Source organism: Heterodontus francisci, chromosome 27 (assembly GCF_036365525.1).
Source record: "Heterodontus francisci isolate sHetFra1 chromosome 27, sHetFra1.hap1, whole genome shotgun sequence".
NCBI classification, from domain to species: Eukaryota; Metazoa; Chordata; class Chondrichthyes; order Heterodontiformes; family Heterodontidae; genus Heterodontus; species Heterodontus francisci.
In genome coordinates, this window is record NC_090397.1 from 55,174,369 (window position 1) to 55,186,448 (window position 12,080).

Consider the following 12,080-nt stretch of genomic DNA (forward strand, 5'->3'; position numbering starts at 1 on the left):
CTCTGTATGTAGTGAGCAGAATTATGGCGAGCTCTTTTATGCTTCACACTATCACTTGTTTGTTATTCCTGCCACCGTGTATAGTGAACAAATTGTGTTGACACCAACGTGCCTTCTGCAAGCAGTGGGGACTGTACTTCATAAAACAAGATCGTTCACTACTGCTGGGCTGGGGTGGAATTAGGGAATGACGTCTTGGAGGCCATCGAGGTATTGTTGAAAGCCAGCAAGGTGAAAATGATGACTCTGCTGACCTTCGTGCAGGATGACCCTCAAGGGTTCAAGAAGCATTCAAAAAGAACTTTCCCTCAGGCGATTCAATGGGTTTGGTAGAATCAACAACAATTTGCATTTAGATTGTACCTTCAATGTAGTAAAATGCTCCAAGGTGTTTCACAGGAGCATTATCAAACAAAATTTGACACCGAGCCACACTAGGAGATATAAGGGCAGATGAGCAAAAACTTGTTCAAAGAGGTAGGTTTTAAAGAGCACCTGAATGGAGGAGAGAGATGTAGCCATGATTTGTGAAAGGAGTGAGGCTGATGAGCTGGATCGTTTATGCTTTTATGTGCTGTTATTTTTCAAGCTGCTGGCTAGATGACAATTTCTGTCCTGCCTGCCCTAATGAAAGCTCATTAGCATGCCTAAAAGAACAAATCATATAACTGATGCTCGATCAATTGTTAATTTTAAATCTGAGATTGCTAGTTTTTTGTTAGCCAAAAGGTAATAATGAAGAGAAATGGGGCAAATGCCGGTAAATGGAGTAGGTCACAGATCAGCCATGATCTTACTGAATGGCAGATTTGAGAGTCTAAATAGCCTACTCTTGTTGCTATGCAACAGAAACCCCAACACACATCAGCAGGTGGTTCATAAAGGATCGTGCATCACAGAAGGCTTTTTGTGCACAGTTAGACTTTGAAGAAAACTGGGGTAATGCGCTTTTGCATTTTTCCTCCCTCCCTAGAAGAACCACCTGCTGGCACAGTGGAGCAATTAACCAGAGCCTGCTCCTCTTTAGCTAGGGTACTGGGACGTAACCCACCCATCCTTCCCGCTCAGTGCAAAGTTAGCTTCAAACTGCTTACCCTATGGCCCCTCTACCTAAAGCACGATCATGAAGAACATTTTACCCAATGAAGGACCATCAGAAGATGCAATGCAAGTAGGTGAATATGTACAAGGCCATTTGTCATTAGAATGATGCTTCACACACCACTGACCCACCCTCTCATTTCTTATACCAATTATACGGAAACTTCTCCATTGGCTTCAATTACATGGTTGCAATTCATTTTCGGATTGTTTATCTGGGCCTTGTCTACAGTATTCTTAAAGGGGAGGGTGAACAGCCAGTGGTCGTGATACGTGTCGGTACCAACGACATAGGTAGAAAAAGGGATGAGGTCCTGAAAGATGAATTTAAGGAGTTAGGAGCTAAATTAAAAAGCAGGACCTCAAAAGGTAGTAATCTCAGGATTACTTCCTGTGCCATGTGTTAGTGAGTATAGGAACAGGAGAATAGACCAGATGAATGTGTGGCTGGAGAAATGGTGCAGGAGGGAGGGATTTAGATTTCTGGGACATCGGGACCGGTTCTGGGGAAGGTAGGACCTGTACAAGCAGGACGGGTTACACCCAGGCAGGACCAGAACCGATGCCCTTGCAGGGGCGTTTGCTAGTGCTGTTGGGGAGGTTTAAACTAGAATGGCAGGGGGATGGGAACCCAAGTGGGGAGACTGAGGAGGAGGAAACAAGGATAGAAACGAAAAACAGGAAACAAAAAGGCAAAAGTAGAAGGCATAGAAATCAAGGGCAAGAAACAAATAGGGCCATAGTACGAAATAATGCTGAGATGACTAAGAATGTTAAAAAGACAAGCATTGTCTCTCAATGCACGGAGTATTTGCAACAAGGTAGGCGAACTAACAGCGCAAATCGATGTAAATGGATACGATATAGTTGCGATTACGGAGACATGGCTGCAGGGTGACCAAGGATGGGAACTGAACATCCAGGGGTATTCAATATTTAGGAAGGATGGGCAAAAAAGGCAAGGTTGAGTAGCGTTGTTAATAAAAGAGGACATCAATACAATCGTGAGAAAGGATATTAGCTCAGAGAATCCTGATGTGGAATCTGTATGGGTGGGACTAAGAAACACCAAGGGGCAGAAAACATTGGTGGGGGTTGTATATAGACCCCCAAACAGCAGTGGTGATGTAGAGGATGGCATTAAACAGGAAATTAGAGACACATGCAATAAGGGTGCAACTGTAATTATGGGTGATGTTAATCTACATATAGATTGGGCAAACCAAATTAGCAATAATACTGTCGAGGAGGAATTCCTGGAGTGCGTACATGATGGTTTCTTGAACCAATACATTGAGGAACCAACTAGAGAACAGGCCATCCTAGACTGGGTATTGTGTAATGAGAAAGGATTAGTTAACAATCTTGTGCGGGGTCCCTTGGGGAAGGGCGACCATAACATGATAGAATTCTTCATTAAGATGGAGAGAGAGAGTTGATTCCGAGACTAAGATCCTGAATCAAAATAAAGGAAACTATGAAGGTATGAGGCGCGAGTTGGCTATGATAGATTGGGGAACGTTACTTAAAGGGTTGACAGTGGATAGGCAATGGCTAGCATTTAAAGAGCACATGGTTGAATTACAACAATTGTTCATTCCTGACTGGCACAAAAAAACAGGAAGGGTGGCTCAACCGTGGCTTACAAAAGAAATTAGGGATAGTATTAGATCCGAGGAGGAGAAATATAAAATGGCCACAACAAGCAGCAAACCTGAGGATTGGGAACAGTTTAGAATTCGACAAAGGAGGGCAAAGGGATTGATTAGGAAGGGGAAAATAGAGTATGAAAGTAAGCTTGCAGAGAACATAAAAACTAACTGTAAAAGCTTCTATAGATATGTCAAGAGAAAAAGATTATTGAAGACAAATGTGGGTCCTTCACAATCAGAAACGGGGGAATTTATAACAGGGAACAAAGAAATAGCAGACCAATTAAATACATACTTTGGTTCTGTCTTCACAAAGGAGGACACAAATTACCTCCCAGAAATGTTGGGTAACATAGAGTCTAGTGAGAAGGAGGAACTATATGAAATCAGTATTAGTAGGGAAATGGTGTTAGGGAAAGTGATGGGATTGAAGGCCGATAAATCTCCAGGGCCTGATAATCTACATCCTACAGTACTTAAGGAGGTGGCCCTTGAAATAGATGATGAATTGCAGGTCATTTTTCAAAATTCGATAGACTCTGGAACAGTTCCAACTGATTGGAGGGTAGCTAATGTAACCCCACTATTTAAAAAGGGAGGTAGAGAAAACAGGGAATGAGCCTGACATCAGAAGTGGGGAAAATGCTAGAGTCCATTATAAAATTGTAATGCTAGAGCACTTGGAAAACAATGACAGGATCAGACAGAGTCAACATGGATTTACGAAAGGGAAATCATACTTGACAAATCTACTGGAATTTTTTGAGGATGTAACTAGTAGAATAGATAAGGGAGAACCAGCAGATGTGGTGTATTTGGATTTTCAGAAGGCTTTCGATAAGGTCCCACATATGAGATTTGCGTGCAAAATTAAAGCACATGGGATTGGGGGTAAGGTACTGACATGGATAGCGAACTGGTTGGCAGACAGAAAACAAAGAGTAGGAATAAATGGGTCTTTTTCTGAGTGGTAGGCAGTGACTAGTGTGGTACCGCAGGGATCAGTGCTAGGACCCCAGCTATTCACAATATATATTAATGATGTAATGTTATATATTGTAATATATCCAAGTTTGCAGATGACACAAAGTTGGGTGGGCGTGTGAGCTGTGAGGAGGATGCAGAGAAGCTCCTGTATGATTTGGACAGGTTGAGTGAGTGGGCAAATACATGGCAGATGCAGTATAATGTGGATAAATGAGAGATTATCCACTTTGGTGGCAAAAACAGAAAGGTAGATTATCTGAACGGCGATAGATTGGGAAAAGGAGGTGCAGTGAGACCTGGGTGTCCTTGTGCACCAGTCGCTGAAGGTAAGCATGCAGGTGCGACAAGCAGTTAAGGCGGCAAATGGTATGTTGGCCTTCATGGCAAGAGAATTAGAGTACAGGAGCAAGGATGTCTTGTTGCAATTATACAAGGCCATGGTGAGACCACATCTGAACTGTGTGCAGTTTTGGTCTCCTTATCTGAGGAAGAATGTTCTTGCTATGAAGGGAGTGCAGCGAAGGTTCACCAGACTGATTCCTGGGATGGCAGGACTGACGTATGGAGAGAGATTGGGTCGATTTAGGCTTGTATTCACTATAGTTTAGAAGAATGAGAGGGGATCTCATAGAAACCTACAAAATTCTAACAGGACTGGACAGATAAGATGCAGGAAGGATGTTCCCGATGGCGGGGGAGTCCAGGACCAGGGATCAGAGTCTAAGGATAAGGGGTAAGCCATTTAGGACTGAGATGAGGGGGGATTTCTTTACCCAGAGAGTGGAAAACCTGTGGAATTCTCTACCACAGAAAGCAGTTGAGGCCAAATCATTAAATATATTCAAGAAAGAGTTAGATATAGTTCTTAGGACTAAAGGGATCATTGGATACAGGGAGAAAGCAGGAACAGGGTACTGAGTTTGAATCATCAGCCATGACTGTACTGAATGGCTGTGCAGGCTCGACGGGCCGAATGGCCTACCCCTGCTCTTATTTTCTATGTTTCTATATGCTTAGCTGTGCTTTTTTGGATTTTGACTTAGCAAGCTGGAATGGTTATGTATATACAAGCATGCCTGTGTATTCTCAGGCAGATCCAGCCCGTCTGTTTGAGCTGCAAGAACTGCTGACTAGGTAATATTCACGCTGTTTAAAGGAGGATGAACAGCTGCAATCCGTTAACTTTGGGGAGGAAAAAAAAGAATAATCAGCAAACTGTACTATATCACGCATTCCTGAAAGAGGATCTGGAATTCAAAGTAGTGCTTGGGACAGAAGCGATTTTTTAGTTTCATGGTTCAATTATTTTCCAAATTATACATTTGCTTGCAGATGCATTTTTCTAAGTAGTCCAGGTGGTGCTCTTTAATAAAAAGTGTTGTCTACATCAGAGTAAGTCTGTTGTCATGTTAACTGTTGATCAAGGCTCAAATTCAAAGAGTGTTGCAATGCTTAAATACACCAAGAGGATTGTAAGGACACAACTTGTGCCTGTTGTACAGACTACACACAGCCAGAATTTATCATCTCAGCAGGCAATTCAAGGCGAGTTACAGGTAAAGAGAAGGGTGACTGAACCAGCAGTGTTCCCATGCACCTCCCCTTGCTCAGAGAGCAGCACTGGCGCTCGTATGTCAGGAGGGCCCCTCACCTAAAGCTTGGGAGAGGGAAAGAAAGAGAATAAATACTTTCAGATTTTGGGTGAATTACTAATTTGTATCTTTGGAATTTCAGCTCTCATTGCATGTATTTACATACAAGCTCAGGGCTCTCTCATTGTGACCCAACACAAGGACATAACCCCAACTCTTACTGCTTCCTAAAGACCATGCAGCAGGAATACAGTAATACATGTAGAAGCAGTTTAGAGAAAACAACTCTTGGGGAAAGTAATAGTTCTCAACCAGCAAAGTTGGCCCTCTTAGCAGTCTCAGTTCCTGAACAGCAAACCCCAAAAACTCCACTACACTACTGCCATATTTTCGAGTGGCAGAACCCACGTTGCAGCAGGTTCAGTTCTTGTGGCCGCAACTCCTGCCTGGCAATACAATGCATTCCGACTTTGTCAGACTCACCAGGAAATTCCCAGATCTCCTTATCTGGCACTCCAGACAATCATCCACTGGGAGGGGGCAATAAAAAAAGGATATTGGGACAAGGACCAAAGAAATCCTGAAAGCATCTAATCAAAACCAGTTAATAGAAGTAATCCAAGTATGACTGAACTACAGGTCAGAATGCATCTTGCTTCGTGCCAAGTCCATCTGCCAACATCTCTGACCACCATTGTCTCCCCAACCTCCAATACATTAAATTTAAAATCTTTGTATTTGTCTTTACTCCCTCCTTTGCCTTACCCCAACTAAATTCTTTTCCAGTCTACTAAATCCCCACCCGAGAACAGTGTTGTCCCACTCCCTTTGTCCCACCATAGGCAGTTGCCTGGGTTCCACTGAGAATCCCCGTCTAAAACCCCCAGCTTTCCTCCTCTGTTGTATTTTATGAAACCCAGCAGCTAATTTGCACACAGCAAGCACCCGCACACAGCATAGTGATAATGAACAGATAACTTTTTGTCATGTTGATTGAGGATAAATATTGGCCAGGACACCGGGGATAACTTCTTCAAAATTGTGCCATGGGATCTTTTACGTCCACCTGAGGGGGCTGATGGGGCCTCTCATCCAAAAGACTGCACCTCGATAGTGCAGCATTCCCTCAGTACTGCATTGGAACGCCAGCCTTGATTTTGGTGCTCAAGCCCTGGAATGGGACTTGAACCCAGAACCTTGTGATTCAGAGGCAAGAGTGCTAACAACTGAGCTGTATGAAGTGCACTTTCAAAGAAGGGAGTTGATTCATGGTCAACTGCAGTATGACAAATATACATGGACTGGTTTAGAAATAGGATTGATTTTATGGATAATATTTTTAAGGGAATACTAACTTTTGAAACTTTAATCAGATTATCTGTTAGTGATTGCATGTTCAACAGGTCATTCGATTGCTGTAATTCTACTTCATTAATATTCAGCTTTTCACATTTACAAAAAAGGTGTAATTTGAGGGGGGTAAAAAATGTCAAATGTACAAAGGGTTGAATTTTAATTGGCGTATAATAGGCTGATAGCTTGAAATGAAATTGCGTTATGCAACAAAAACATGCATGTGTAGTTCAAAGGCAAACTGACCTCATTTAGTCTCTTCTACCCCTCCTCCCCCACAAGATAAATAAAATAAAAAATTATTCGCAAATGAAAGGTACAGATGCGTGACTCCGAAATCCTTATTTTTATGATTCAGAGAAAATAGTCTTCCAATTGTTACGACCAAGGCGGGAAGAGTGCACTGTTTTTCTAGTTCCACTTCTCCACAGGTCACAACATACATTTAAAATTTTTCCTAGTTATCGATACCGTCAATCATAGACTCGATTTTTATCCCAGAATAAAATGCACCAATCAGGTTTCTTTAACAGCAACAAAATTATCAGTTTATTATAAAACAAATCTTAATCAGTAACGAAGCAAAGCATTAACACACAGATTTTTACCTTAGCCCCTCACATACACACACACACACATACACCAGTTAATCGAAAAACAAAGAGATTTTCTCTTTAGAGCTCCATTCCAAAAAAACAGGAAGAAAACTTTGGCCAAATACTTACTAACTTTCGAAGAAAAGAAAGATATGGAAAGATGTCAGATGTCTTTTGTTTTGGTTTGGCGTCCCAAATATGCGTAGACGGCCATCACTGGGATCTTACTAGAACAGTTCTTTTCAGGATACACGGAAGATCAGTTTGGGCAGGTTTTCCAGGAGAAGCACAGCAACAAGGGTTTCACGTAGGCCTTGCATGAGGAATGCAGCCTCAATTTCTCTATTTCTTACACTCGCTTCTAAGAGCTTCTCAAAGAGATGGAAAACTGGCAGGCTTTTCAAAGAGCTGGAAAAGGCTAAGTTGGGGTTTGTCCTTGGCAGGTTGGTTCTTTTATTCCTTTTTAGAACACTGTCCATACCCTAACTGCCTGCCCAAAGCGAAACCAAAAACATCCCAGGAGTCGAGCCTCCTGTCCCCCTATAAATCTTGACCCGTTACTTCTCCAAAACATCTTGCCCAAGTCAAAAAAAACACCTAGAAACACAGAAAATAGGAGTAGGCCATTTGGCCCTTCAAGCCTGCTCCACCATTCATTATGATCATGGCTGATCATCCAACATAATAACCTGTTCCAGCTTTCCCCCCATATCCTTGGATCCCTTTTGTCCCAAAAGCTATATCTAACTCCTCCTTGAAAACATACAATGTTCTGGCCTCAATTGTGTTCTGTGGTAGCGAATTCCACAGGCTCAACACTCTCTGGGTGAAGAAATTTCTCCTCAGCTCAGTTCTGAAAGGTTTATCCTGTATCCTTAGACTATGACCCCTGGTTCTAGACGCCCCCACCATTGGGAACATCCTTCTTGCATCTACCCTGTCAAGTCCTGTTAGACTTTTATAGGTTTCCAGGAGATCCCCCTCACTCTTCTGAACTCCAGCGAATATAATTCTAACAGACTCAATCTCTCCTTATACAACAGTCCCGCCATCCCGGGAATCAGTCTGATAAACCTTTGCTGCACTCCCTCTACAGCAAGAACATCCTTCCTCAGATAAGGAGACCAAAACGGCACACAATATTCCAGGTGTGGCCTCACCAAGGGCCTGTATAATTGCAGCAAGACATCCCTGCTCCTGAACTCAAATCCTCTCGCTATGAAGGCCAACATACTACATTTGCCTTTTTTACCACCTGTTGGACCTGCGTGCTTACCCTTCAGCGACTGGTGTATGAGAACATCCAGGTCTCATTGCATATTCCCATCTCTCAGTTTATAGCCGTTCAGATAATAATCTGCCTTCCTGTTTTTGCTACCAAAGTGGATAACTTCACATTTATCCACATTATACTGAATCTGCCATGCATTTGCCCGCTCACTCAATTTGTCCAAATCACCCTGAAGCCTCTCTGCATCCTCCTCACAACTCACCCTCCCACCCAGTTTTGTGTCATCCGCAAATTTGGAGATATTACATTTAGTTCCCTCATCTAAATCATTAATATATATTGTGAATAGCTGGGGTCCTAGCACCGATCCCTGCGGTACCCCACTAGTCACTGACTGCCATTCGGAAAAAGACCCATTTATCCCTACTCTTTATTGCCTGTCTGCCAACCAATTTTCTATCCATCGCAATACACTACCCCCAATCCCATGCGCTTTAATTTTGCACGCTAATCTCTTAATGTGGGACTTTGTCAAAAGCCTTCTGAAAGTCCAAATAAACCACTGGCTCCCCCTCATCAACTCTACGAGTTACATCCTTGAAGAATTCTAGCAGATTTGTCAAGCATGTTTTCCCTTTCGTAAATCCTTGTTGGCTCTGTCCGATTCTACCACTGTTCTCCAAGTGCTCTGCTATAAAATCTTTGAGAACGGACCCTAGAATTTTCCCTACTACTGACGTCAGGCTGACTGGTCTATAATTCCCTGTTTTCTTTCTACCTCCTATTTTAAATAGTGGGGTTACATTAGCTACCCTCCAATCTGTAGGAACTGTTCCAGAGTCTATGGAATCTTTTATTTATTTATTTAGAGATATAGCACTGAAACAGGCCCTTCAGCCCACCGAGTCTGTGCCGACCAACAACCACCCATTTATATTAATCCTACATTAATCCCATATTCCCTACTACAGCCCACCATTTTCCTACCACATACCTACGCTAGGGGCAATTTACAATGACCAATTTACCTATCAACCTGCAAGTCTTTGGCTGTGGGAGAAAACCGGAGCACCCGGCGGAAACCCACGCAGTCACAGGGAGAACTTGCAAACTCCGCACAGGCAGTACCCAGAACTGAACCCGGGTCGCTGGAGCTGTGAGGCTGCAGTGCTAACCACTGCGCCACCGACCACCAATGCATCCATTATTTCTAGGGCCACTTCCTTAAGTACTCTGGGATGTAGATCATCAGGCCCTAGGGATTTACCAGCCTTCAATCCCATCAATTTCCCCAACACCATTTCTCTACTAATACTGATTTCCTTCACTTCCTCCCTCTCACTAAACCCCGTGTTCCTCAACATTTCTGGTATGATATTTGTGTCCTCCTTCGTGAAGACAGAACCAAAAAGCATGCATTTAGTTGGTCAGCCATTTCTTTGTTCCCCATAATAAATTCCCTGGTTTCTGACTGTAAGGGACCTACATTTGTCTTCACCAATCTTTTTCTCTTCGCATACCTATAGAAACTTTTACAGTCTGTTTTTATGTTCCCTGCAAGCTTACTCTCGTACTCTATTTTCCCCTTCTTAATCAATCCCTTGGTCCTCCTTTGCTGAATTCTAAACTGCTCCCAATCATTAGGTCTGTTGTTTTTTCTGGTGAATTTGTATGCCTCTTCCTTGGATCTAATGCTATCTCTAATTTTCCTTGCAAGCCATGGTTTGGCTACCTGTTTTACTTTTGCACCAGACAGGAATAAACAATTGTTGCAGTTCATCCATGTGCTCTTTGAATGTTTGCCATTGCCTATCCACCGTCAACCCTTTCAGTAACGTTTCCCAATCTATCATAGCCTTGAGATACCTGCTAGGTATTTATCTGAAAACAGGTGCATTCCAGTAACTGTCGTTTACAAGCCAAGTCCAAAGACCTTCTGATGACCTCTTTTTAAAAAAACAAAGTTCCAGCATCTATGGAATCTTTTTTCAGTTTTAAAACCCAAATCCACATAATTTAACAAAAAAAATTGAAGCACTCGTAACACAATCTCCTGCCAAATGTGAAAGTGGCCTACATAGATTTCACTTCCAAGTGGAGATTGGTGTGGGGTGATGGGGGGGAAAGGAGAAGATATGCAAGTTTTAAAATAGGTGTGATAGGTAAATGGGACTTGGTGAAAGTATCACCCCAGTGCTTGGTGAGCTACACTGACCCCTGATTAAGCAACATCACGATTTAAAAATTCTCACCCTTCTTTTCAAAACCCTCCATGCCTTTCCCTTCCCCAATTCTGTAATCTCCTCCAGCCCCAGAACCCTCTGAGATATCGGCGCTGCTCTAACTCTGGCCTCTTGAGCATCCCCAATTTTAATTGCTATACCATTGGTAGCCATGACTTCAGCTACAAAGGCCCCAACCTCTGGAATTCCTTCCCTAAAAAACTCTCCGCCTCTCTTTCCTATCTCTTTGACTAAGTTTCTGGTCATTTGCCCTCTAAGATGGACGTATAAGATTCCATGGCCAACTAAGTGTATATTCTGAAGGAAGTTGGTGAGTGCAGAATGAAAATATTAGCAAGAGAATAGATAGGACTAGTTGAGAAATGATGGAAGTAGGAGGGTCAATGAGAAGGGAAAAGAAAAAAAAGAGAAGCAGAGTGAAAAGAAACAGGACTAAGGGAACCTGAGATGGTAGTGTTGGGGAAATGGGGGTGGGGGGGGTGGAATATGTCAAGATAATGATGAACTACTACAGCAGCAGTTGAGAGATTTGAGGGGAAACCAGATGGTCAGAATCATAACTTTGCTGCAAGACATGTAATATTAACATGTTTAGAAATGCACACATCCAAGAACTTGCATTCATATTGCCCTTTAACATGGTAAACATCACCAGGTGCTTCACAGTGGGGCAAAAACTGACATCGAGTCAAAGAAGAAAACACTCGGACGGGTGACTAAAAGTTTGATCAAAGCAGTTAAGTTTCAAGGATGATCTTCAAGGAGAGAAATGTGTTCAGACAGAGGGATTTAGGGAAGGAGTTCCAGAGTCTAAGGCTAGAAGCTGAAGGCACGGCTGCCAATGATGAGGTGAAGGGAGTGGATGTACAAGAGGCCAGAATCGCAAGAAGAGAGTTCTTGGAGGGTTGCAAGGCTGGATGAGGTTACATAGGTAAGGAGACCATTAAGGCATATGAACATGAGGTTAAGAATTGAAGGTGTTTTAGACAAGAACCAATGTAGGTGAGTATGATAGTGCAAGTTAGGATTTGGGTAGCAAAGATTTGGATGAGCTCAAGTTTATGGAGGATGGGAGGCCAGCCAGTAAAGCATTAGAATAGTTGAGTCTGGAGATGACAAAGGCATGGATGAGCACTTTGACAGTAAATGGTTTGAGGCAGGAGCAAAGACTGATAATGTTATGAAGGTGGAAGTAGGCAGTTTTTGTGATGGAGAGGATATGGGGACAGATGCTCTTCCCACGTTGGAACATTTGGTTTCAACCAGAGACAGTAACCAGGCAGAGAATTGGTGGTGAAGGTACAGAATTTGTGATGGCTTTGGTC

At 42.7% G+C, this 12,080-nt stretch overlaps 1 protein-coding gene across 2 annotated transcripts in view; it reads right to left on the minus strand.

Annotated features, from left to right (window-relative positions):
• The window catches only part of snd1 (staphylococcal nuclease and tudor domain containing 1), a 1,066,795-nt gene that overhangs the window by 335,671 nt on the left and 719,044 nt on the right, over positions 1-12,080 (minus strand). The window lies entirely within an intron of this gene.